Here is a 25,423-nt window from a genome sequence, read left to right on the forward strand (position 1 = left end):
AAGGTGAAATAAATTTTAAAATTATTTGAGATGTTGGCTGAAAGGTTTCAGCAATTATACAGTCGTGCCAAATGTAACAGAAAATTGAAAAGGTGAAAGAAATGTTAAAATGTTTTGAGCTGTTGGCAGAAAGGTTTCAGCAATTATACAGTCGTGCCAAATGTAACAGAAAATTGAAAAGGTGAAAGAAATGTTAAAATGTTTTGAGCTGTTGGCAGAAAGGTTTCAGCAATTATACAGTCGTGCCAAATGTAACAGAAAATTGAAAAGGTGAAAGAAATGTTAAAATGTTTTGAGCTGTTGGCAGAAAGGTTTCAGCAATTACACAGGTGTGCCAATGGTAACAGAAAATTTAAAAGGTGAAAGAAATGTAAAAATGATTTGAGCTTTTGGTAGAAGGGTTTCAGCAAATTAAACAGATTGAAGAAAGGTTACAGTTAATTGAAAAGGAAAGAGAACGGTCACAGAAAATTAGATGGTGTAAGAACGTTTCAGCTAATTGAACAGATTAAAGAAATGCTAAAATAAATGGAACAGGTCGAAAACATTAAAAAATGAACAATTGTAAAAAAATAAAATGTGATAGCAAAATGAGCAAATGTAAAATGTTTCAAACGTTAATGAATAATGTAAATTCTACATGTGAAAAAATACTGAATGTGAATAAATTTAAACGTAAAAATTCATTCAAATTAAAAGATTATTCCTTAATGCAAAATGTCATAGCTAAATTCTAACGAAACATTACACCGATCAGAAAACAGAACACTTAATAAAATACTATGCACAAAAGGCTCCAAATGCCTGTTGAAATATATATATTATACACTTATTTACAATACTTAAATAGGTGCACCGTTACAGGTGTTTTTTAAAACTCTTGGAATTCATTAAAAACTGTTCTAAATTTTTTTTTTACATTATGAAGCAACCAACGAATAATTAAACGCTAGATACAAATGAATGATACCATTTGGAAAAAATACAATTACATTAATATGAATCATACAACTTATTGTTATGGTGCAAATTAGAATAGTTAAATGCTACTGCTTTAAAAAATTGATTTTTTGTATGCATATGAAAACTACTTTAGTTTTTTAAAGTGCAGAAAATAAATAAAATTAAATAGTAGATAATGTGCAAGGCATTTGGTTTCATAGAACTGATGATTCATATTGTACTTACCTTGTTTGTTACATTACGTATACATAAAGATGTAAAAAAACACATAATGTTACAATTGTAGCTAAGATAACACGGTTTCATAAATATCCAAATATAATGATTTTCAATATTTAACATTCAAAATAGCACACTTTATATCGATTGAAAAATGTGTCATACAATTTTATTTTACAATATGTACAGCATCCTTGTTTTTATAGAATTAATGATTTGATGGTGAATTATATTTTATTATGAATTATTGATTTATTATGAATTATAAAAAAAGAGAACAACATTAAGACTATGTTACAATTTTAGCTATTTTTGACCGATTGATATACTGAGATATGATTATTTATATTATTACTTATCAGCAAGCCTATATATTTAAAACATGATATTTAAAAATGATAATTTTTTAAATTGATTTTGAAAATTGAAGATATTTACATTTACGAATAATTTATGCTTGCACTAACTGTAAATGGGAGATGCAATATGTTAACTTATTTCAATATGCATTATTTAATTTGATCACAACACTAAATTATATGTTACAAATATTTTACTCAGAATGACAAATAAAAAAAAAACATTTAAGGTTACACATATTAAAATATAATGATTTAAATATAATTATTTTTGCAAAAGTTATAATCCGAAATAGCACGATTTATATCTATTTATATAAAGTGCAAATCAATTTTATTCTACTATATGTACAGTATCAGTTTTTACAGAATTAATGATGTGATAATTAATAATATTTCATTTTACATTATGTACAGAATATATGTATAAGTATGAATTACACAAAACAATCGAACAATATTGAGACTATGTTACAATTATAGTTGTTTTGGAACAGAATGATATCTTGAGATATCATTATTTATATTATTACTTATCAGCAAGACTATACATTAAAACATACTATTTACAAATGATAACTGTTTTAATTGATTTTGAAAATTGGAGATATTTACATTTACGAATATTTTATACATGCATTAATTATAAATGGGAAATGCAATTGGTTAACTAATTTAAATATGCATTAATTTAATTTGATCACAACACTAAGTTATATGTTACAAATATTATAGTCAGAATGACAAATAAAAAAGACAACAACACATGTTAAAATATAATGATTTAAATATCAGTATTTTAAAAATATTTATCATCCAAAATAGTATAATTTATATCGATTTTAAAAATGTGCAATAAAATTTTAATCTACAATATGTAAAGCATCCTTGTTTTACAGAATTAATGATTTTATGATTAAATATATTTTACTTGACATTATGTACAAAGTATATCTATAAGCATAAATTATAAACAAAAAAACAAAAAAAAACAACATTAAGACTATGTTACAGTTTTAGCTATTTTTGACAGATTGATATACTGAGATATGATTTTTTATATTATTACTTTTCAGCAAGCCCATATATTTAAAACATGATATTTACAAATGAATTATTTTTTTATTTGGAAAATTAAAGATATTTACATTTACGAATAATTTATACTTGCATTAATTGTTTGGGAGATGCAATATGTTAACTTATTTCAATGTGCATTAATTTAATTTGAAGACAACACTAAGTTATATGTTACAAATATTATAGTTATCATGACAAATAAAAAAGACAACAATACATGTTAAAATATTTATCATCCGAAATAGTACAATTTATAACGATTTTTTAAAAAAGTGTAATAAAATTTTAATCTACAATATGTAAAGTATCATTGTTTTTATAGAATTAATGATTTGATTTTTAATAATATTTTATTTTACAATATGTACAAAATACATCTCTAAGCATGGATAAAAAAACAACAAGAGAAAAACATTAAGACTATGTCACAATTTTAGCTTGTTTGGTACCGATTGACATCCTGAGATTTGATTATTTACATTATTAGTTGTCAGCAACTTTATATTTTTAAAACATAATATTTACAAATGATATCTGTTTTTGGTTGATTCGGAACATTTGAAATATTTACACTTTCAAGGAATTTAATACATGTTTTAGTTAAAATAGGGGGATGCAATATGTACACTTATTTAAATATTCGTTAATTAAATTTGAAAACAACACTAAGTTATATGTTATAAATATTACAGTCAGAATGTCAAATAAAAAATATTATTTACATTATTTACACGTAAGTATCAATTTAATTACTCAAATACACGATGTCTACAATTTTACATAAATCAGCTTTAAAAAATTATAACACTGTTTAAAATATTATTTTTAAAAATACAACTTCTTTTTAACATCGATTTCATAACAGAGGATGTTATATTTTGCACAAACATTTCTTTTATTTTGCTTGCGCCTAAATACAATATTGACATATTTTATGATACTTTTTGTGCTATTTTAATTGCTTGTGGACAAACATTTAACAAGACAGTATGATACATTATGTACAATTTGTTTGCAGAGATTTGACATGGATAAACATTTAACAAGACAGTATGATACATTATGTACAATTTGTATTGCAGAGATTTGATATGGATAAACATTTAACAAGACTGTATGATACAATATGTACAATTTGGTTTGCAGAGATTTGATATGGATAAACATTTAACAAGACTGTATGATACAATATGTACAATTTGTTTTGCAGAGATTTGATATGGATAAACATTTAACAAGACTGTATGATACATTATGTACAATTTGTTTTGCAGAGATTTGATATGGATAAACATTTAACATTATGTACAAATTGCTTTGCAGCGTTTCGATAAATAATATTAAATTTAAAAAAATGATAAAAATTTATGATACACTTTGTACACCAATATAAATATTTATTAATTTAATACAAAAACAACACTAAGTTTTATGTTACAAATATAATACTCAAAAATGACTACATCAATTTCACATCACTGAACAATACACTTTGTACAAACATTCCTATTTACAAGTGACGATAATTTACTAGGCATTTTGTGGGAATTTTATATTAACTGTGCGTAAAAACATTTATCAATACTATATCTTGTTCACTTTATTTTACAGAGTTTTTGATGAATTTAGTCTGGACGGAATGTCTTAGCTGGCTAACTAGTTTTAAATCTTGAAATTCACATCTCCTATTAATCTTTTGTTAATTTTTGCTCCTAGGATACAGCCTCCTCGCAACAGTGCTTTGAACATCAATGTTAATGTTGAATTTTCGTTTCCCATCCAACTTTCTGTCAGGTGTTTTCTTCAAGTCTGGCGGTAGTTAGACCCTAAGACATTAACACATACTTATAAATAATTAAGTAGAAAAAAATGTGTTCAAATGTTGCCCCCACTCCGACCTCTATAACTCAGCCTTAAGTCAAACAGTTTATAATAAAAGTAGTGTAATATTACAGGCTTAATAAGCGGAGGTAGATCTATATCATTCTAATGAGTTTTTAGAAAATCCGACATAAGAAACATTTAATTAATTATTACATAAATTAAAGGGCACGATATTCCGATGTGTAGGGTCTGTATTTTAAATTTAAATTTAAATTGATTTCAATGATGAACACGAAAAATTGCTTGTGTATGATGATTTTTCTATATAGTAGTAAAGTGTATTGTAAAGCTAATTACAAGAACAATTTATTATAAAATGAATGTGGGAATACCCGAGTTGATCTGCGTGGATTAATCGTGTGTGTGATATCCCAACAAAAACATTTGCAGATTGTTATATATAAATGCACAGAAAATACATTTAGTGCACAATGCATGAGCGTTACAAAATAGTGCGAAAGAATAATTGCCCCTACCTTTTCGAGTCCATTCTTGACATCAACATTCTGTGTTGCTTCCTTTGGTTGACGATTATGGAGAAGTCTATTTGTGGATTTCCTATCAACGTCAACTGCAGAGTTGGCCCTTATTTAGAAGATTTGGTCAAAGTAAGAAAAAAAAATCAGGATGAAAGACGAACTATTGTATTTTTTGAGTACATTTCTCCGAATTCTTAAATTTCATGAACGAGTGCACAATTTCCTTTTCTTCGAATTACCATTTCATACTTTTTTAAAATCTCTATTTTAGCTCATTTTTAATGTATAGTAGTGTCACTCCTTTGAAGTTTTACGCTTAAATGGAAAGTCCTTATGCAGGATAATACGTCAGGTTTTTTTTATCGTTGCCAGTTTTCGTTTCTGAATACAGTCCAATGTGGGCATGAAGAACACAAAATGTCAATGTTTACACAATCAGATTTCTGTATTATAGGACTAATACGTCGCACTATTTTAGGGATGTAATGTCATCCAATGTGAATTTTGTGATGCTCTGTGCTAGTCAATGTTTTTAGAGATATTATCTATTGTCGCTGAGACTGGTATCTGAGTTAGCCGGCCGTTGCTAAATTAGTCGCCTCCTACGACAACCTTTAGCCTGGTGTGTGCCTATTCTACTTGTGGACTAAGTCCACATCCCGGGCGCACACGGGGAAGATTTACGAAGTTCACCATAAACACAAACGTGCAATCTGATCCAGAACAAATAACTGGTTGCGATATTAATTCATAATTATTACGGCACTGATGCTTTAAAAACGTAGGAGAACTGCTTGATCCATCACAAACATAGAGGTACTATTGTTTCACCACAAAAATAGAAGCACTACTTGATTCACAGTAATAGAAGCGCCACTATCTCATGAATTGCCGCAATAATTGAGACGGCACTTCATGCACATAAAGAACTAAGGCGTCACTTGATCCATCGCACTTCATCAACCAAAAGCTCTCTGATACTGCTTCTGAAAGGTAACGGTAATTAATGTTTCTTCACTTTTCAAAGTAGGAATACAGATTCTTAAATTCTACATTTATTAGTGGGCATATAGGATTTAGTATAATGACTGGTTAACAGAATTTCTTTTAGAAAAAAAGGGTACAAAAGTAAAAAAAATTAAAATACTTACAGACGTTTTGTAGCCAAGCATTTGATCAATCTTTAATTTTACAAATTAATACCTGAACAGCAATGTTGAATTTCATCTAGATTCAAATATTCCAGTTCCTTTTAATTAAAGCCCAAATGCAGGGAGATGATGACATAACCATTTCAAATGCCGAGCCAAAAGAAATAAGGGAACTCTACTTCATCTTCCAAGTTCGTGAAACAATAATTATAATTTAATTTGTTTTTGAAAATTCCGTTTCACCGGAGGATGAAAATTATGATTATTTGGATGTCATTTTTTAATTTCTTCTTTTTTCTAAAGCTTTTAGTTATTTTACAAAAGAAAAAAAAAGAGATTAATTATTCTATCATATAAAAATTTATTTCTACGAAACTAAATCACAACAATTAACATAAAGTGAATACAACTATCATAAAGGTTTTGCCTAACCAACAGCACTTAATATAAATATTCATAATTAGGCTCACAATGCAATTATCTAACTAGTGAGTTTTATAAATTATTGTTATACTAAGCATTCTAATTTTACATTTCAAATATTAAAAATTATGGACAGTGAAGGGATAAGTTTAAATTTTAACGTTATTTTAGGGGTAGCAGTTAAATCCCAGTAAAAAATCACCCAATATTTTTTTTTAAATATGAAACGTCAACGGTAATTATTTTAATCACAACTATCTAGCAATCTAACAGATATTTAATGTAACATGTAAATAATTTTTAAAAAAACATTAAGCCCTTTTTTCACAGAAACGTTTTTTCTCAAGTGCAATTTTCTAAGATTATATTTTTGAGAATATGGAACACATTTATTTTTTTCTAAAATCAAAATCTAAAAAATAAATCCTAGATTTTTAATATGAGATACAAATCAAATGTTTCAAATGAAACACACATTTTCTGTACTTACAATGTTTGCTCGGATTTTTTTCCTAGACTTACATTTTCGTCTAAAAATGTGTTTTTCTGGACATCTCGGATTACATTGTAAATAATTACTAAACGCCAACATTGTAATCACCATTTGAGACGCAATAAACTAAATGAACCAGAAAGAACGTATAAGGTAAAACTACCATATTGGTTTGTAAAAAAGAGGTAATCGATTTTTTTTAATTGTCGCTCTATGTATTTTTATTTCACAACTATGTGACCACCAATGTAATAAAAAGTGTTTTGTGATTTAGAGAACAAATTTCTACCATACTGGAAGACAAGGAAAAGGCATGAAACTGTGAACTACTCAACTGTATGCTCGGTTAAATTTCAAGTTTCCACTGGATAAATCTAAAGGTCTCATTATTTTTAAAACCTTGATGTTACTATTTTTATTACGTAAACATCAATAATTATGGCTTCTTTTAGTATAAGGGAATGACCGTCTTTATTTTTTTAAATATTAAATTTAATATTCAAGAACAGTATTTTTCTAAAAAAAAACTTGAGTTAAAAATACGCGTTGTTATCTACTAATTATTACAATTAATATTGATAGTTCAATGTATTATTTTAATTACATCTTTAACCGAACTGTTTAAGTACATCACAATTCCCGTATTCATTGAAACGTATGTAGAAATTTGTAGTAGATATGAAATTACGTGTGTAACTCTTAGATCTTCAAATGAAATATGTACATAAATGTTTTCTCGAAATTTTCGTTCTCGTGTAGTAAAAAAATGTATTGGAAAGATAACAGGCAGGCATAGTTCTACAACATTAATTTAGGGCGCATGCTTATTTTTGATTATCCAATGCGTCAACAGCACAGCATAAGAAATGGCATGTATAAAAAAAAGACTATTAATAGGAATACATGTAATTTAAACACTCTTCTTTTTTCCCCGTTTTAACAAGTTGTCACTATTAATCTTCTACCCCAGACACAGCCCTCGAGATTTATATATTTTAATTATTAAATGATGATTAAATGATGGCGTATTGTAATTAATAAATTTAAAAAAATTCATTACCCTATTTAAGTGCTGTTTTTAAGTATACAAAATACAAAAAACCTCAAGGCAATAAAATTTAAATTAATGACTTAAAAAGGCAGAAAATTAAACAATTGCTTTTTGTCCACAGAGACGTAGGCCAAACAAAAAATCAAACAATTTTTTTGTCCACAGAGACGTAGGCCAGACAGAAAAAACATACAATTGCTTTTTTCGACAGAGAAGGTCAATGCTTTTTGTGCACACAGACGTTGGCCAAACAGAAATTCATGCAATTGCTTTTTGTCCAAGGATTTACAGTGGCAGAGATTATGACTTAAAATGTTGAAGAAGGATCAATAAATGGTATGTATTATTTACCATCTTACATAGTTTACAGTTAATGTGGGTATGGTGCACTTTGTGTGTTATATAACCTAAACGTTTGCTAAATACTAAAGCTTAAAAATAGTAGTCAATGCTCATTTTTTGCGTTTGTTCGGATTTTTCCCCGTGAAGTAATCTTTGAGAATTTTCATCACAGACACCTCCTTTTGTGAATTCATCGAAGAGGTGGACACGTAACGCTTCTCCGGATAAAGATTGAGCGATTTATCGGAGGGTGTTGGCGACGGGGAACTGAAGGAGCTACTGCAGCTGCTGCGAGTCTTTCCCACCTCCAGCTGTTTATATTTGGCAGCCCCAGTATTGGAGTGTCGTGTATATGACGGAGTGAACACGCCAGGTATTAACAGGGTGTCGGTTTGACCTAGGTCTGATGTTTTTGGTTTGGGTTTAGGTTTAGGTTTTGGGTACAATTTTGGCCTGGCTCCGCCTGTTGTTATATTTTCAGGCCTTGGTGGTACTTTTGGTGGTGCCCTTTTATCTGCCTTCGCCTGTGTTGTTGCTTTTGCCGCTTTCTCTGCCCAAGCCGCAGTGTAACGAGTGGATTCTGTTGATCCGGCATAGAGCCCGGATTCTAAAGACTCCTGGTACCGCATGACGCCTGAAATCATTGTATTGTTTAGTTCCTCCATGGCACCTTCACCTCCTGAAGCCCCTGCTTCCAAATTTTCAGTGACTTTACCGTCTATTTCAGTTTCACGCATATACTCCAATTTTCTTTTAGGCTTTTCATTTTTCGGCGAGAGACGTAACTGCGAAAACAGCTCCACCTCAGACTCTGAAGAATCTGCAGTGTAAGGATCGCAGAGAGAGAAAAAGGCGGAAACTTTCTCAAGTATTTGCCCTTGTTCCGGTTCATTGGTTGTGTCTTTGTTCCTTCTTAAATTAACGCTATCCGGGATCTTACTCTTGGACGCGCATGTATGGCTTTCATCGTCGTCCAGAGTGGTCGGACACATGCAGGTCTCGTGCTGGTAGCTGCTGCAAAAGAAACAAGGCGTTTCTCTCCCCGGGATGCGTAGCTGCAGGGTCAGATGGCTGTGAGTGGAGAAACTCACGTTGATGTAGTGAGGGATATTTTTTATATTCTCAGGGTGAAAGATGATCTCCCATTTACATATTTTAAGCTTTTTGATCTCGATTCTCGTCTGCGGGTTTGCAATGGTTTGAACTATCAACCTAACGTCAGTATCGGTGAAAGTAGGAGGGACCCATTCTAGAAAAGCTCTTGTTTTGCTTCTGTCCAAATGCTTTAGAGTAACGGAAACATTGTGGTCTCTTGATTTGAATGTCATATTATGCAATAGTTCGTGGAAATTTATTGCAGCGTGTCTAGTCAAGCTCAAGTACCAGATTGAATGATTTCCTAAATTGTAGAGGGCCCGAATCTCGTCTCTTGCAATCCCGACTTTCAGCCTAACGATCTTGGACATGATTTCTTGAGTTATCTGATGAACGTTTGGACCTTCAAGCTCAATCACTATCGTGTTTCTTGCGTGCACGCTTTTTGCACTTATCCCGTTGAGTGATATTTCTTTAATAATTGTGTTCTCGTTTAACGCCATTGTTGTCAGGGTAATGAATATTTAGATAAACTCTACGACTCTACGATGATGTATTTTACGTTTTTAATCCAAAATCGGACCGATAATATTTTTTTTTAAACATAGGAACTACGGATGTTTTTAATGTTACTTTTCTTGACATGCTATCAAATTGTAGTTTGTTTCTGAAAAAAAAAGAAAAGAAGTTTGCAAAGAAGGATACGTATAGGGGCATGATAGGCCTAATAATTTGATTTTTACACATATAATTTTTTTTTATTTTTAAATTCGTTTAATTCGCTTCGCATTTTTACAGAAGTTCCAGTCGCTAATTTTAAGAATACTAAGAACCATAACTCGAGAAAAGTAGCAACAAACGTGTTGTCACTAGAGATCTAGAACCACCTGATCTAGAATCTAGATTCTAGATCTAGATCTAGTTATTTTGTTAACGTTTCTCACGAAATGAGAGTTCTTTAAAGATCTTTTAAAAAATAAACAATAAAAGAACCCACTAGGCCTACGTATAAATCTACTGCCTAACTTCGAATACGGTTCAAAAGTCTAGAATCTAGTCTTAGCTAAGTCTCGAGTGTTTCTTTCTAGATCTAGATTCTAGAATCTAGAATCTAGGTAGGTAATTTTGCTGTAGTACACCACTAATTTCACAACAACGAACAACTTCTGTTTGGAGTAGTAGATCTAGATAGATTTAGATTTAACAATAACACGTAATGTTTTAAACCTCTTTTCTGTTCTATATTTTTACTTTTGAGTAGGCTAAATAAATAGACTAGATTAGATCTATTCATCTAATCCAGGGGTCTCCAAACTACGGCCTGCGGACCGAGAGGTCCTCTCATCCGGCCCATGGAGATATTTTGTTTCTGAATGTGGCTGAGGAATTTCGCCAAATAAATTCAAAACTATTTGAAAATGTAGCTTTGGGAGTTGCAGAAATTGGTGAAAACATTGTAACTTAAATGTCAAAAAATGCAAGTAAGTGTCTCCATTCTTCACGTTGGACAGCTGTTCCACCTGTCAACTGCATGTGTTCAATAGAGGCGTGGATGAAGACATGTACGTAACACAATAGCTGGAGGGGGGGGGGAGACGTTCTTGAGGGGGGAGGGGCTCCGACTCCCCAGTGAGATGCATGGAAGAAACTGGCCCCCGAACTAACATTTGATAGTTAGTCCGGACCTCATGATGAAAAGTTTGGAGACCTCTCATTCTAATCTACTGATCTAAAGTCTATGCTTAGACCTACATGATTATGAAATTTATTTAACCTGAAGCTATTGAATTGTGACAATTTGTGATGACTAGGCCTATATTGTTAGGTAGAGATAGATCTAGGTGTTGAAAGTTATTGCCAACTTATTGGACATTGGTAATGCTTCGCCAAAGTATGGCAAGCCAGGTAACTGAATCTATATGGCCTAATATGTTCTGAGCGTTTGATAAATTCCTCTTTTGCAAAATCAAACATTGGCCTACCTTAGGGCTTAGTCATTCTCAATCCATCATTCTTATTCTTTTTCTCACTGTGTTTGATGCACTTCCTAGAATTTTAGTTGTAATGATCTTGCTAATGTCCAACTTCTTTAAACAGCTAGATTCCTTGATTAGTCCAAAAATAAGTTTCATGTAATCTTTGAATATGATTATTCATACTACTACTGGTAGAGTAGCTGCACCATTCAAGATCTACACATTTTTGATTTACCAGAAATTTTTACTTTCTGTATATTAAATGTTTTTTATAAGTTTGTTTATAGTTTACTCAAAGCATAGAGTATTAAACAGAGTGTTTCTGCTAAATCAGCTTCACTCTTAATCAAATAAAAATTAACCACAATATAATCACAATTTTTTACAAATCTTGAGACGTTTTTTAAATTTTGCCATTAACCTCCCCTTTCCTCCCCCCCTTTCCCCCCCACCATCAACAACATATTTGTTTAGTAGTTTCCAAAACTTGATCTTTTAAAATACTTTATATTAAAACTCCAGTGTGATTTTTTTTTAAAAACAAATATGTTATTGGCTACTATTAGTCGCCTTGTACGACATGCAAGTAGCGCAGCAGTGGTGCTATTCTTTTTCTGGCTATACCCAGACCCCGGAACCACACGGGGAATTATTATACCAGTAATTTAATATTCCAATCCTAATCCTCGCTCCAATGTTCACCTTTTTCTTAGGCTGCTGTAAAGCTTTACATTGATTTTAGTGCTTTATTTATAAGGCAGTACAAATGTTGATTACCAAATTTATAGTTCACCTTAATATTTTGGTAACATGATTGCCGTCACCCAAAATTTGATTTAAAACAGAGAAAACATTACAAACAGAAAAATTGAGGGTTTAATAAAACAAACACCTTGACTTTTTATAAAACATTTAACATTTAATAATGCATAGTGTGTAAAATAAGAATTGTATTAAATGTGTGTAATAAGTGCTTTTCTTCATAAACATAAAATGTTTAAAACACAAAAGTTTAAAAACAAGGTGCAAATCATAATCTGTAAGAAGCTTCCACATTTAACAAAAATATAAGTATGTTTTATATTTATTACAGTGTTTCCATGCATACAACAGATGTACTGTAATGGCACTGACAGATGACATTCATTAATTTCCCAATCATGTCTTTCCAGGTTAGAATATATAGAAACTAATTATTCTTGCAATATAAATTGTAATCATATGAGTAGAAAATTTTAAAAACATTTATATTGTAATAACACATTGTTTGAAGTGAATTTAGTCAGGTATGGGCTATAATTAATGTGACTTTTATATTGCTGATTTTTTTTTTAATGGTGTTACTTTTGTTTTTATGAATATATTTTTTTTTACAGATAAGGATTTTGAAAAAAAAAATCTCACACACAGTTATGTTGTGGATCACTTTGAACTGGGTCATCACTATTAAATTCATAATGTAAGTTTTTGTAAAAGTTGTTTCTATTATCTGTATGCTTGGAGATGATAAGATAATTAAATCATTGCTATAATTATCTTATTCATTTGTCAATGCTAACAAAAAAAAAAGAAATGTATACAACCTGCAGTGTGACAAAAAGTGTGCCATTACATTTAGAGCTTCTTCATAAAACAAGTAAAAATATTCATTGAATTTTGCAAAAGGCTGTGTAATCATAAATAAATAAATAATCACAAATAATACAATAAATTACTGTTTTATATAAGAATTAATCATTACATGTTTTAAAATAAAAGCATTGGATACAGATACTGAAAGTTATTGTCATGATGTGCTACAGTGTTTTATCATCCCAAACTGGTTGTTGATATCCAGCCTTGTTACCGAGTTGATGATCATTAAACCGGGATACTCTTTATCGGACGTTTTATAACTGACATGATTGTGGCTATGGGAATGTTACTTTACTACTGGCTCTGTTAGTTGCCAACATTTTAAAATTCTAGGCATATTAAAATATTATTAGATTGATTTGTAAAAAATTGAAAACTTTTACTGTCAGCAAGTTTTTAATTATTTATTTTTAACATCTCATTATATGTTTCAGGACATTTGAGTGATGTGTGTCAAAGATTTCTACAATACAAAAATGTGCCTAATCCTGGTAGATGAAAGAGGTTTGTGTAATGGTATGTGTTAAAAATTATTCATTGGCATTGCAGAGCTACTAAACATATGTTCTTACGTTATTTTATCCATTTCGTATTCAATGCTATCGGCACATTTATATAACTTAAATATAAATAATTGAGTATCTGTACACAAAGGTGAATTCTCGAGAAAAATATATCAAGAATTTTATACATTTCATAAATATTACCATGGGCTTTAACGTAAAAAAAAGTACATTTAAATATCATTGACATTAGTGTTAAAAAACATTTCAAAGTTAATTTTAATATTTAAATGTACATCAAGTGAACGGCAAGAAAAAATACATGATACAACTATCACATTCAGTAGCTACCCAGTTATCTATGTATTTATTCATAAGTATCTTCTAGTGTATTTTTATATTATATTTTGAAGTAACCATTAAGCTATAGACCACTATTCTCTGAGCTGTCCTTTTTAGAGTTGCCAGATTTTTGTCCATTTTTTTTCCAAGGTCTAAATTTTTTAAAGTATTTCTCTGCCGTGAGTTGTTTTTTATATTTTGGTAAAACAGGCACTTCTAGGTTTGGCTCAAAATCATTACCTGGGGCTTTTCTTTTTTCCCGTGGGGTGCGTGGTTTTTTTTCACCTTTCTTACCTCTCTTGCTGTGGGTGAGAGTTTCAGCCCTTCCTTGGTTTGACTGATCCGGCTCTTGTGGTTTTTCTTCTAAATCCTTGCAGGGAACTTGAACAGATTTCTCTGTTTGTGCCTGTTGTTTATCTGTGTAGTCATAAGGGGCTCTTATGTCAAACGTGTAACCAGTTTCATCCATCTCTATGTCTGGTATGCTAATATCTGAGAGAGATAAGAAATGTTGTGGGTTTTTCTTTGGTGCAGTACTTGATTGGGTTGCTCCTGACTTACTTATATCCTGAGCCTTCTTATCTGATGGCTGACCGCTCCCTTCAGTTTCCTGGCTTAGTTTGATTGCTAAATCTAATTCAGGAGATAACTGTCTTATGAATGCATCCATTGATAATGAGCTAAATCCTGTATCTACAACACCTAGGTTTCTTCTTATCTCTGGCTTTTTTAGAGTTTGGAAAGAATGGATTTGCATAGTGTTCTCATGCTGTGAAGCTGAGGTGTTCTGTGAAATGTTAAAACTATCTTGTTGTTTTGGGATATCTTTTAGTTGAGGGCCTGGATCGTCTGCATTGTTGAGGCAAGAGGCTTGCAGATTTTGGAAGTCCCTTTCCAGCTTTCCAATGTGCCACTTGGTTTCCTGACTTAATTTCCAATTCGAAGGTATCTCGAATAAGCTGTCAATGTCTTCATCAGTCCAACCTTTTGATGGTTGTTCTAGGCCCCTGTTGGGTGATTGTTCTGCAGACACGTTGTATGATTGTTTAGCACACATGGGGTGTGTTTGTTCTGCAGACACGTTGTATGACTGTAGTGAATTATTGTTCAATGTCTGTGCTGCCCACTTGTTCAATGCTAGCTCTGCCCATCTATCTGGTGATTCCTCTGAACCCTTTTTGGATTTTTCTGCTTGCTTATTGGATGGTTGTTTTGCACTCTTTTTAGATTTTTGTTTTGCCCTACTTTTAGGTGGTTGTTCTGAGCTCGTGTTAGTTGATTGTTCTGCCCCTTTGTCAGATGCCCTCACTGCCCCCCTGTTGAGTGCTTGTACTTCCTCCCTGGTGAATGTCTGCGCTGCCCCCATATTGAAGACCTGTACTTCCTCCATATCTAATGACTGCACTGCCCCCCTGTTAAGTCTCTGCACTGCCCCCCTGTTGAGTCTCTGCATTCCCCCAATATTGGGTGTATCCATTCCCCCAATATTTTGTGTATCCATTCCCCCAATATTGGGTGTATCCATTCCCCCAATATTGAGTGCCCCCCTGTTGAGTGTCTGCATTCCCCCAATATTGAGTGTATCCATTCCCCCAAAATTGGGTGTATCCATTCCCCCAATATTGGGTGTATCCATTTCCCCAATATTGAGTGCCCCCCTGTTGAGTGCCTGCACTGCCCCCCTGTTGAGTGCCTGCGCTGCCCCCCTGTTGAGTGCCTGCGCTGACCCTGCTAACTGCAAATTTCTCATTGGGTTTGTAGCTGTGCAGTTTCCACATGCCCCACTGAACAGTGTTATCTCCGGGAAATAAATTGCCTTTCTATTTCTCTCATCATGCAGGCTGACATTTGGACACTTCCCAGCTGCGTGGCCTGTTTGTCCACACTTATAGCAGATTGATGCTCGGCCAGGCAACACCACCAGGATGACATGGTACTGCATTAGGTATTTCACATTGATGTAATGAGGAATTTGGTACAAGTTGACAGCAACAAAACGAATGTTCCACTTCCCTTGTTGCTCTTTATGCACCAACATACTTGTGAAGGGTTTGGCTATAGCCCCCACAATTTCCAACACGTTTGTCCTATTAAAAAACTCTGGCACCCAGTAGAGACTAGCCCAGGAATAATAGTCTAAATGCTTAAAGGTGAACAAAATATTCGCAGCAGAAAAACGGAACTGCGATCCATCTAAGTAATGATAATATTTACTTTTGGCTAAGTCTGTGAGTTTTAAGTACCAGACCCGAATGTTACCTAATGTGTACAGTTTTTGTATATGTACACTGTGTATGTGAGCATGCAGTCTTAACACTTGGAGAATCATCTCTCTGGTTACACAGTCTGTGTCAAAACCAGCCACAGTTATCATAATGGTGTGTGGCTCATGCTGATATTCCATGGCCATTGTTTATTTATTATCTAATTTTAAATTTCCCTTGTTTAAAGTCTGAGTTTTGTTTAAGCTATAGCTAATTGTTAACTATAAAATAATTAATACAATGATTAAAGTTGAGCTGTTGCTTTGTGCAAGTATCACATCTGAAAAAAAATATCATGTACATACTTAGGAATTATTACTTTACTTATTTTTTAGCTAATTAAATTTATAGCCTACTACTGCCAAATGAAATTGCATTTTGATCAAACTTTAAGCATTTCCTATAATAATGCCAATATTTCATTTAAAACAATAACTGTTTTGTTTTTTTAAAGTGTGAATTTAATCTGTAAAGTTTTTAAAAAAATTTCAATCCACAAAAATTTTAATAGGTTTAGATTTATGCTTAATAAAAAAATCCTACTTTTAGTCTATCAAAATTAGCCAAATGATCACAAATATACAAATATACAGTGCCATACCAAAATGTGATTAGTTACTGATAATGGTTAGGGTGTTTCTAGTGTTATGGTAATGGTTAGTGCAGTGTCAAAAGGAGGAGTAATTTGAAAAAATCTAAACTTTGTGTCAGGGTCTAGCCCTGAATTGGAAGTGCTGAGATTTCAAAATAGCACATAGTTTTTACATCATTATAATATCAGTATTAAACATTGTAATATGTTGAGATGTATTTGATATAAATGAAATTGAAAGTGGGTGTAAAATTAATGTTACAGATTTCAATAGAATGAGCTATTTTGAGCATTTTAGCACTTCTATTTTTACAGATGTCACAAATCCCTTTTAATATAAAAGAAACAAAGTATACATACAAGCAAATCTCTTCACTAAGTATGTGTAGATGATTTTATTTTATATCGGGCTGCCATTCTATTGTTTGTATTATTTCTAAATTAAAATACACAATACAAGACTCTCTGTGGTGATAAGCTATATTTACATCCCAGATATTCATCAGCTATTAATATTTTGTTTTTATTTTATAAAAAATATGGCTAGAAACTCACTGTTGTTATAATTAAAGGAAAAAACAATTCTAACATTTTAAAATCTCTTTTTCAGAATAACAAAGTGCAGGGATGTGAAGTGTTTTTGTAAAAGTTATAAAAGATGAGTTACTTACCCTTGATAACAGAATTCCTCAATTGGCAGGTATTTGAAAGTCACTTTTGAAACCACTGTAATATAGCTTTAAATATAAATCCATTTATGTCACTGCAATGTCACTTCACATATAAATCCACTGTTTTTCTACACAGGAATGTTATTGGAATTTCCTTCACAAATGGAATTCACAGTTCACAGTCCTATTCTTCACTCACTTTGAAATGTCAGTCTTTTATTTGAACAAATATTCACTTCGGCGCATCACAAGTTACAGAAACAGAACTGAAAAAGGACCCATCAAAAAAGTTGAGTCTTTATGCTAAAAGAAGTTATTCCAGTTTTACAGTCCATCACTATTGTACCATCGAATTAAATTGCTCAAAATATTTTAGCTTGAAAAACTGTCCATGATCTAATCATACTTGAATATTCTTAAAGAATTTTAGCATAAATTAATATTTTTAAAATAAATTAATTAAAACGACGGCTTGTTTATTTAAAACTCGAAAAATCTGCCATAATCTTTACAAATATAACTCTTGGCTGACCCATTACAATATGGATGACAATGTGTTCAAAGCTTCAGCTTGTTTAAGAAAATAATGATGTGTGAGGATGGTTGATTTTTTAAGTAATAAAAAGCATAATTACTAATAAAAATGTCTTGAAGTTTGTTTTGAGTAATAGGAATAAATAAACTATAAATTTATTTCATTTTTAAATTCATACCCTGAAGATTTTTAAAGAGAATACTAAAAAGAACTTACTGATGACACTACTAGAAAAAATTAACACTTACCAGCTTTTAAAATTTTCATTAACATCTACTCTAAAATGTCACAGCTAAAAATTGTTTGCTTCTGTGAAAGAGAAAATAAAATATTAAATATTACATTTAATTAATTAAAACTAAATGTTTATAAACACTTATAAATTTGACATAACAATTTAATAATTTTAAACATCAATTTGTTTCAGAATATGTTGCCAATGTATTTTCTTTAAAAAAATAATGCCCTTATTAGATGCATCTAATTTCTCAAAATGGAGCACAAACTAAAAAATAAACACAAAATCTACACTATTAACATGTTTCATAAGTTGCCCCTTATGGCAAGCAGTTGCATGGCACCAGCCCTATTCTAATTCTGGACTAAGTCCAAGTATGACTAAGTCCAGACCCCATAGATACACATGTGAACTGAGAATATTTGCCATGATAATCAAAAGTATAACTGCATACAAAGTTTTCTCCCCAGGAAGTTTCTGGTGTTAAGTAACACGCAAACAACGCTTGCATACATGCTATTCCATGTTGGCAGATCAACTGAAGCTCGTCGGCTTTTGTCAGCCATTAGTACCATGTTCAGTGACATTTTCTTTTCTTAATAACACATCAGTGTTTGCTGACATTTGTAAACATAATTATACACCACTGTTCAGTGACATTTCCATACATAATTATACACCAGTGTTAAGTGACATTTGTAGACATAATTATACATCAGTGTTCGCTGACATTTGTTGACATAATTATACATCTGTTAAGTGACATTTGTAAACATAATTATAGATGAGCGTTCACTGACATTTCCATACATAGATATCTATGTATTCAGTGACATTTACTTTCCATCTGCACAGTGCTATTTATTTACCTCAATTATGCATCGTTGCTTATTGATATTTGCTATTCAAAATTACCCTCTAGTGTGCAGTGGCATTTTATTCATGAATTTGTGTTCTGTACCCATCAATACCATTACCAGTGACATTTTACATGCACTTAGCGATGCTGTATTGACTCAAGCAAGGATCTGAACTCTTGTCATCAGATGAGCAGTCTCACTCTCTACCACTCAACCATGCCATACCTTTCACACAACAAAATATAATTTTTTTTTAACTAGAAAGATGAGTTGAATATTCAGCTACTTGTTGGAAAACCTCAAATTTTGACAGAAGATAAAGTATTAGCAATTTTCTTAAAACTAATACATTTATCTTCCCTCATAAATTAAGAATTCTTTAGCTAAAATAATACATCCCCAACTTAACTTACATAGTCACAAATTTACTTGTAACTGAATATCAATCTGATAACACAATAATTTATTACATTAAGTAAAAAATTCACAGGTAGTTGCCGTGTTTAATAAAGGCATCAGTGTGGATAATTTTCAAGCCTGCTGTCTGGCACTACTGATCTAGATTGAATTTACTCAATCTGTATCAGTGGTGACCAAACACAGCTTGGAGAATTCTCTGCGGCATTGACAACTCCTAGTGCAGGCAATGTTGGCGCTTCAGTGTTGGTGATGTTCAAAGCTGCAATCAGGAAATACCGATAAAGTTTGAAGTTTGGCTACTCAAACTTTATTGGTATCGCCAAATCACAACTTGAAGAATCCTCAGCCTTGTAGAACTTGTAATGTTGGTAGATCTGTTGGTACATTTCAAGACTTCTATCTGGGACTGCTGCTGTTATTTTATTTGAATAAACCTAAATCAACTGTTTTAAATAACAACTTAACAATTGTCTCATTCATGTAGATGTAGTAGATTATTAACTGAAATTTTAACATGCATATATTTAATGTACTTGTAAATTTCCACTGAGTAAAATTCTATTACACAAGGAGATTTATCGTAAAGATCCAATCCTTTTAAAGTTAAATTTAAGAAGAAAAACAACTTTTAAATGGAGAAGGGGCATATATTTGGATGAAAAAAGAACAACCTTAATAAATGCAAACTTTTTTTAACATGTGCACACAACCTGAAAATTTGAAAACAGACAACATGAATTTATACATGCAAACAGACTAAACATACAAAAGCAGACTACAAAGAACATGAAGAAACAGAAGTTTTCTGAACATAGCTCTAACTTTTGATAACTGGATTTGCTTTCTTATAAACTTAAAGGTAGTAAGTAGAGCATACTGATGGTAGCAGCAGTATATTCGTTTGTGTTCTCTCCTAAATCTAGAAGCTGAATGAATCTTATGCCTATGGTAGCTACACTAGCACACTATGAAGGATGGCACATATCTTGAGCTTTGGTAGAGAGCATCATAGATTTTCGGCTGCCACATAAAGTATACTTATTGTGGTAAAAGTATACATTTATATGGCAGCATCTAAATCTTGATTGAAACTGTTCCATTCATCTTTTAGGTGACAACAATCACTTTTTGAAACACTGGCTCATATTACTCCTACAAAGCTTATTATTAGTGTAAAATTAATTGTGCATAATATTTATGACATAGAGCACATACAGCTAAAATTTAAGTGCATTTTATAGTTACATTAGTTTTATGTTCAAAATTAGTTCGGAATAAATTTCTTGTCAGCTGTAGATGCACCATATACTGCATCTTACAAGGGCTTATGCAATTTTACTTTTAAATGGCATAAACCAATGTAGATTCAGTCCTAGGCATGTTTTGTATGATGAGACACTTGAATTATTCTATCACAGATCCTATGCATTGAAATTAGAAGTGCTTGATATGTTGTAGATAACCAGGTTTAAAGTAAAATATTCTGTGTTTATATATATTATTTTTCATCAACTAAGAAAAATAACGCCTGCCTTTGACATACATTTTTTTCACCATAAATTTTAATAAACCATAACATTGCAAATTACTAAAATCGTCATCTCCGTTGTATTAAAGGTTTAAAAGATAATTAAAAGGCAACTGATTTTCTTGTTTTACAGTGATATATCTAAAAATTCTCTCTGTTAAAATGTACTTAAGAGAAAAATTACTCATAAGTGATATATCTAATTTCAGATTAAAAACAAAGTGATAGAGATGAATGGTCTCAAAAGTTATTAAAGATGAGTTACTTACCCTTGGTGCTCATCCACATAACTGAATTCCTTAAGTGACAGGTACATCAAAATCACTTTTAAATCACAGCAACATCACATAAAAGACTGTTCCACTATTGTTTTTTTTAAAATTTCCTATACAAATGGAATTTAGGTTCACATTTCTATTCTTCACTCAATATGTAACAGCCCAAGTTCTTTATTTAATTAAAAATTCACTTTGACACTCACAAGTTAAAAAATGTAAAAATCACATTTTTTAGTTAATATGTTTGTAAACATTAACACAATTATTATGAAATGGTTAGGATGCTTTCATGATACAAAAATAAAATATTCTTACCTGTTGTTGATGACTTTTTCAACACCTCAGTCAAACACATGCAATACATTTTATAAGGTAGCCTTTACCTGCACATGCTTCATACTATTAAGGCTAGTATTTTGATTACATTTATCTTTTTTGAAAACTTGTTTGTAAAATACTAACTTCCAGTCATTCTTGTTTTTTTTAAAACATGAAACTATTAACATTCACTTAAAAAATATTTGAAAAAAAACCCACAAATAAACATAATTTTAAATCTAGACATGCTCTTTTACAACTTGAAAAGCAATTAGTATCTCCAAAATTGAACACTTAGCTAATCCATTACTTGATGGTTCACAGTTTCAGCTTATCTAAGAAGATATAGCGCGTGGGTGGTTACTTTTTCAATGAGTAAAGTGCACTATTAACTACAAAACTGTTTCAAAATTCAATTAGAGTCAGGTGAATAAGTTAACTAATACATTAAATATTTTATATTTAATTTGATACCCTAATGCTTGTTAAAGAAAATACTTATCAAGAAATCATTAAAAAAGATACTTACCAGCTTTATAAATTTTCATAAAATGACACAAGCTAAAAAAAATAATTCTGTGGAAGAGAAAATAAAAAATAGCACTACATTTAATTAAGTGAAAATTAAATACATACATAAACTCATTGTCTTTACAAAATAATTTAATGATGAAGAAATAACTTTTGTTTTCTTTAAAAAGTAAAGCATTTATTCGATGCATCTGCTTTTTCTAATTTGGAATACAAACTAACAGATAAACACAAAGGCTACACAATTAACATGCTATATAAGTCACCTTCTACGATAGCCAGTAGCAGGGCAGCCTCTCTATTCTATTTCTGGACAAAGTCCAGACTCGGAGGTGCACAGGTGAACTGAGAATATTTACCATGCTTATAAAGATTCAACTGCATATGAAGTTTTATTTCCAGCAAGTTTCTGGTGTAAAGTAACAAGCAAACAACTCTTGCATACATGCCATTCCATGTTGGCAGATCAACTAAAGCTCATCTGGTTTTGTTAGCCATTAGTACCATGCTCAGTGACATTTTCTTTCCTTGATTATACACCAGTGTCCAGTGACATTTGTAGACATAATTATACATCATTGTTAGCTGACATTTTAGACATAATTATCTATGTACTCAATGACATTTATTTTCCATAATTATCCTTATGTTCAGTGATATTTATTTACCCCATTGTCCATTGGTGTTTCTTGACATTTACTATCCAAAATTACCCTCCAATGTGCAGTGACATTTATTATTCTTAATTATCCATTTATTTACACTGACATTTAATCCATGAATCTGTATCAACAAATGCATATTTAGTGACGTTTTGTGTGCTCTTAGTGATGCTTTTTTGACTCAAGCAAGGATCTGAACTCTGGTCATGAGATTAGCAGTCTCACACTCTACCACCCAACCATGCCATACCTTTAACACAACAAAATACACTTTTTTTTCAAAACTGGAAAGAGATGATTTGAATATTGGGCTGCTAGCTGGGAAACCTAACATTTTTTAAGGACGACTAAGTATTAGCAATTATCTTAAGAATGATACATTAATCTGCCTTAAAAATTAAGATTCCTAAGCTAAATTTATACATACCTAAATTAAATATCCACTCATTTACTTGTATTGAATATAAATCTGATCACCCATAAATTGATTACATTATATTACAAATTCACAAATATTTTTTTAAAAGACTGTTCCCATGACTAATAACGAAAGCAACATTGGCTTATGTGTGGATAATTTTTAAGCCTGCAACCTGGCACTACTGATCCAGATTGAACTTACTCCATCAGAGCTGGGAGGATTGTCTGTTTCATGGACAACTAGAGCTGGCAATGTTAGCTTCAGTGCAAAATTATTTTCAACTGTATTCTGGAAATACTGATACAGTTTGAAGTTAGACTACTCAAACTATCAATATTGCCAAATCTCAGCTTGAAAAATTCTCCACTTGCAAAACTTGTAATGTTGGTACATTTCAAGACTTCTATCTGGGCCTGCTTAAATTTAATTTTCCTAAAACTAAATCAGCTAGTCTGAAGAATTACTTTTCTCCCTCATATTTCAGCAATGTTTTCTTTAATTTTAATATGTAAATGTTTTAAAAGCTTTTTTTTTATTTCCACTTACTGGTAAATTTAAGTTATCCACACAGCATTCACTTAAAGAAATGCACTAGCAATGTTTTTGTGGGAGATTTATCATAAAAAGCAAATTATTCTATTTAAAAAACTAGGAAAAGTAAAATAAAACTACAATGGTGAAACAGTTTTTGTTTGTCTTGCATTTTTAGCTTAATTGACATGTGATTTATACAAGTGTATTTTTTTTTTAAAATATCTATTTGTTCTGAATTCCAGTTACTTGTCTTAAAAAAATGTAGGTATAAATAAATATGTTGGAATAGACTTTTGTCTACTGAACCTGTAGCCTTACAGAACAATACTTTAAACCCTTTAGGATGGACGAAACAAGTAGATATATTTTCTGTTAAGTAGAATAATAATTGCTAATAGAAAATTTAACACACATGTGTAAATGTTATTGAATAGGTCATATAGTTTTTATTTTTGTATAAATCTCAAGATCCATTTCTATATTAATGTTAGTAATTATGGGATTGCAGTGTATTGAAGTCTGTGACTAAACTCAAAAATTTAAGTCTAAATCTAAATATTTAAAAATATTTATCAAAATCCAGAACACTGTGACTATTTGCTCCCATTAGATTAATATTCACATTTATCAAACTTTTCTAGATGTTGCACTAACAATAGCACTAACCTGATATTCTCAGATGACTTTATAATTGAGTTTGTTTCATTTAATTATTTATTTTTTAATCTCATTACTTTAGGTGTTCTTGTTCATCAGATATATCTGTGGCAATGTTAGCTGTTATGGTACTTGAGAGCTTCTAGCTATTAATCTTTTTTTCTAGATATATTGTTTATTATAGAATCATATCTTGATGTGGAGAACCCAAATATCTAAAAGAATTCTACTTACAATTTGCAAAAGTGGCTTTACAGAGTCCAGTTACTGCCGGAAATATATTATTAATCCCACAGATAACAGTGTCTTTTTTTCCTTGTATAGATTTTTAAATGTGTTATGATCAAGGATTTAATTGATTTTTATACCAGTGGCATAGTGCTGAATGTGTTCCCACATCTCTAAGTCATCACTCTTAAGCAATGGAATGTAACGGTGTCTAAAATCAGTGCCAAAGTAAAGAAGTACTTTAAAAAATATGTTTATATATATATATTTTAACATCACTTCATCTGCTCAATAGACTTTTTGGTATTTACTTTATTTTTGCCTAATTAATTTTTTCATTAATAATTAGTGTTTTACTAGTGTCTGTATAATTTTGAGCTAATGGTTTACACACTTACTGATGTAACACATAAACATAATAAAATTTGTCAGTTAATAAAAGTAATTTTGTATTTTGTTTCTCTATTTTATCTGTATAAAAATAAAAATATTGTAACCAAGTATGGTTGAAAATGTGTAGGAAAGATAACTCTCCACATATAAAAAGCTGCTAATTCTTTATTAACTTCTATTTTTGATAAAAATAGAATATTTTAATATAAATGTGAGTGTGTAAGTTTATTACTAAACTCATCATTTTCATCTTTTTTTATTCATACATGTCAGATAAAATAATGTTTTTTAACAGCAA

At 31.1% G+C, this 25,423-nt stretch overlaps 5 long non-coding RNA genes across 6 annotated transcripts; 1 reads left to right on the plus strand and 4 right to left on the minus strand.

The window, feature by feature from the left end:
* Positions 1-3,992: 3,992 nt before the first annotated feature.
* Positions 3,993-5,705, minus strand: LOC131937279 (uncharacterized). Its single transcript, XR_009386185.1, has 2 exons — positions 4,982-5,705; positions 3,993-4,447 (listed from the first exon to the last, which is right to left on the minus strand). It is a non-coding gene; the product is annotated as an uncharacterized LOC131937279 (long non-coding RNA).
* A 43-nt stretch (positions 5,706-5,748) lies between these two features.
* Positions 5,749-7,158, minus strand: LOC131937296 (uncharacterized). The gene is made up of 3 exons (XR_009386195.1): positions 7,049-7,158; positions 6,136-6,438; positions 5,749-5,970 (listed from the first exon to the last, which is right to left on the minus strand). It is a non-coding gene; the product is annotated as an uncharacterized LOC131937296 (long non-coding RNA).
* A 2,930-nt stretch (positions 7,159-10,088) lies between these two features.
* On the minus strand, positions 10,089-12,314 carry LOC131937297 (uncharacterized). Its single transcript, XR_009386196.1, has 3 exons — positions 12,174-12,314; positions 11,522-11,644; positions 10,089-10,206 (listed from the first exon to the last, which is right to left on the minus strand). It is a non-coding gene; the product is annotated as an uncharacterized LOC131937297 (long non-coding RNA).
* On the plus strand, positions 11,252-18,245 carry LOC131937295 (uncharacterized). Of its 2 annotated transcripts, XR_009386194.1 has the most exons (7): positions 11,252-11,444; positions 12,609-12,687; positions 12,892-12,974; positions 13,585-13,666; positions 15,836-15,928; positions 17,462-17,551; positions 17,659-18,245. It is a non-coding gene; the product is annotated as an uncharacterized LOC131937295 (long non-coding RNA). The 2 variants fall into 2 exon arrangements; XR_009386193.1 differs by lacking the exons at positions 11,252-11,444; positions 12,609-12,687; positions 12,892-12,974 and adding an exon at positions 13,288-13,455 and having other exon boundaries at positions 17,659-18,239.
* A 3,702-nt stretch (positions 18,246-21,947) lies between these two features.
* Positions 21,948-24,869, minus strand: LOC131937302 (uncharacterized). Its single transcript, XR_009386200.1, has 3 exons — positions 24,739-24,869; positions 22,229-22,275; positions 21,948-22,034 (listed from the first exon to the last, which is right to left on the minus strand). It is a non-coding gene; the product is annotated as an uncharacterized LOC131937302 (long non-coding RNA).
* Positions 24,870-25,423: the final 554 nt, after the last annotated feature.

Source organism: Physella acuta, unplaced genomic scaffold (genome assembly GCF_028476545.2).
Source record: "Physella acuta isolate Inbredline_101_S28 unplaced genomic scaffold, ASM2847654v3 ptg000206l, whole genome shotgun sequence".
Lineage (NCBI taxonomy): Eukaryota > Metazoa > Mollusca > Gastropoda > Physidae > Physella > Physella acuta.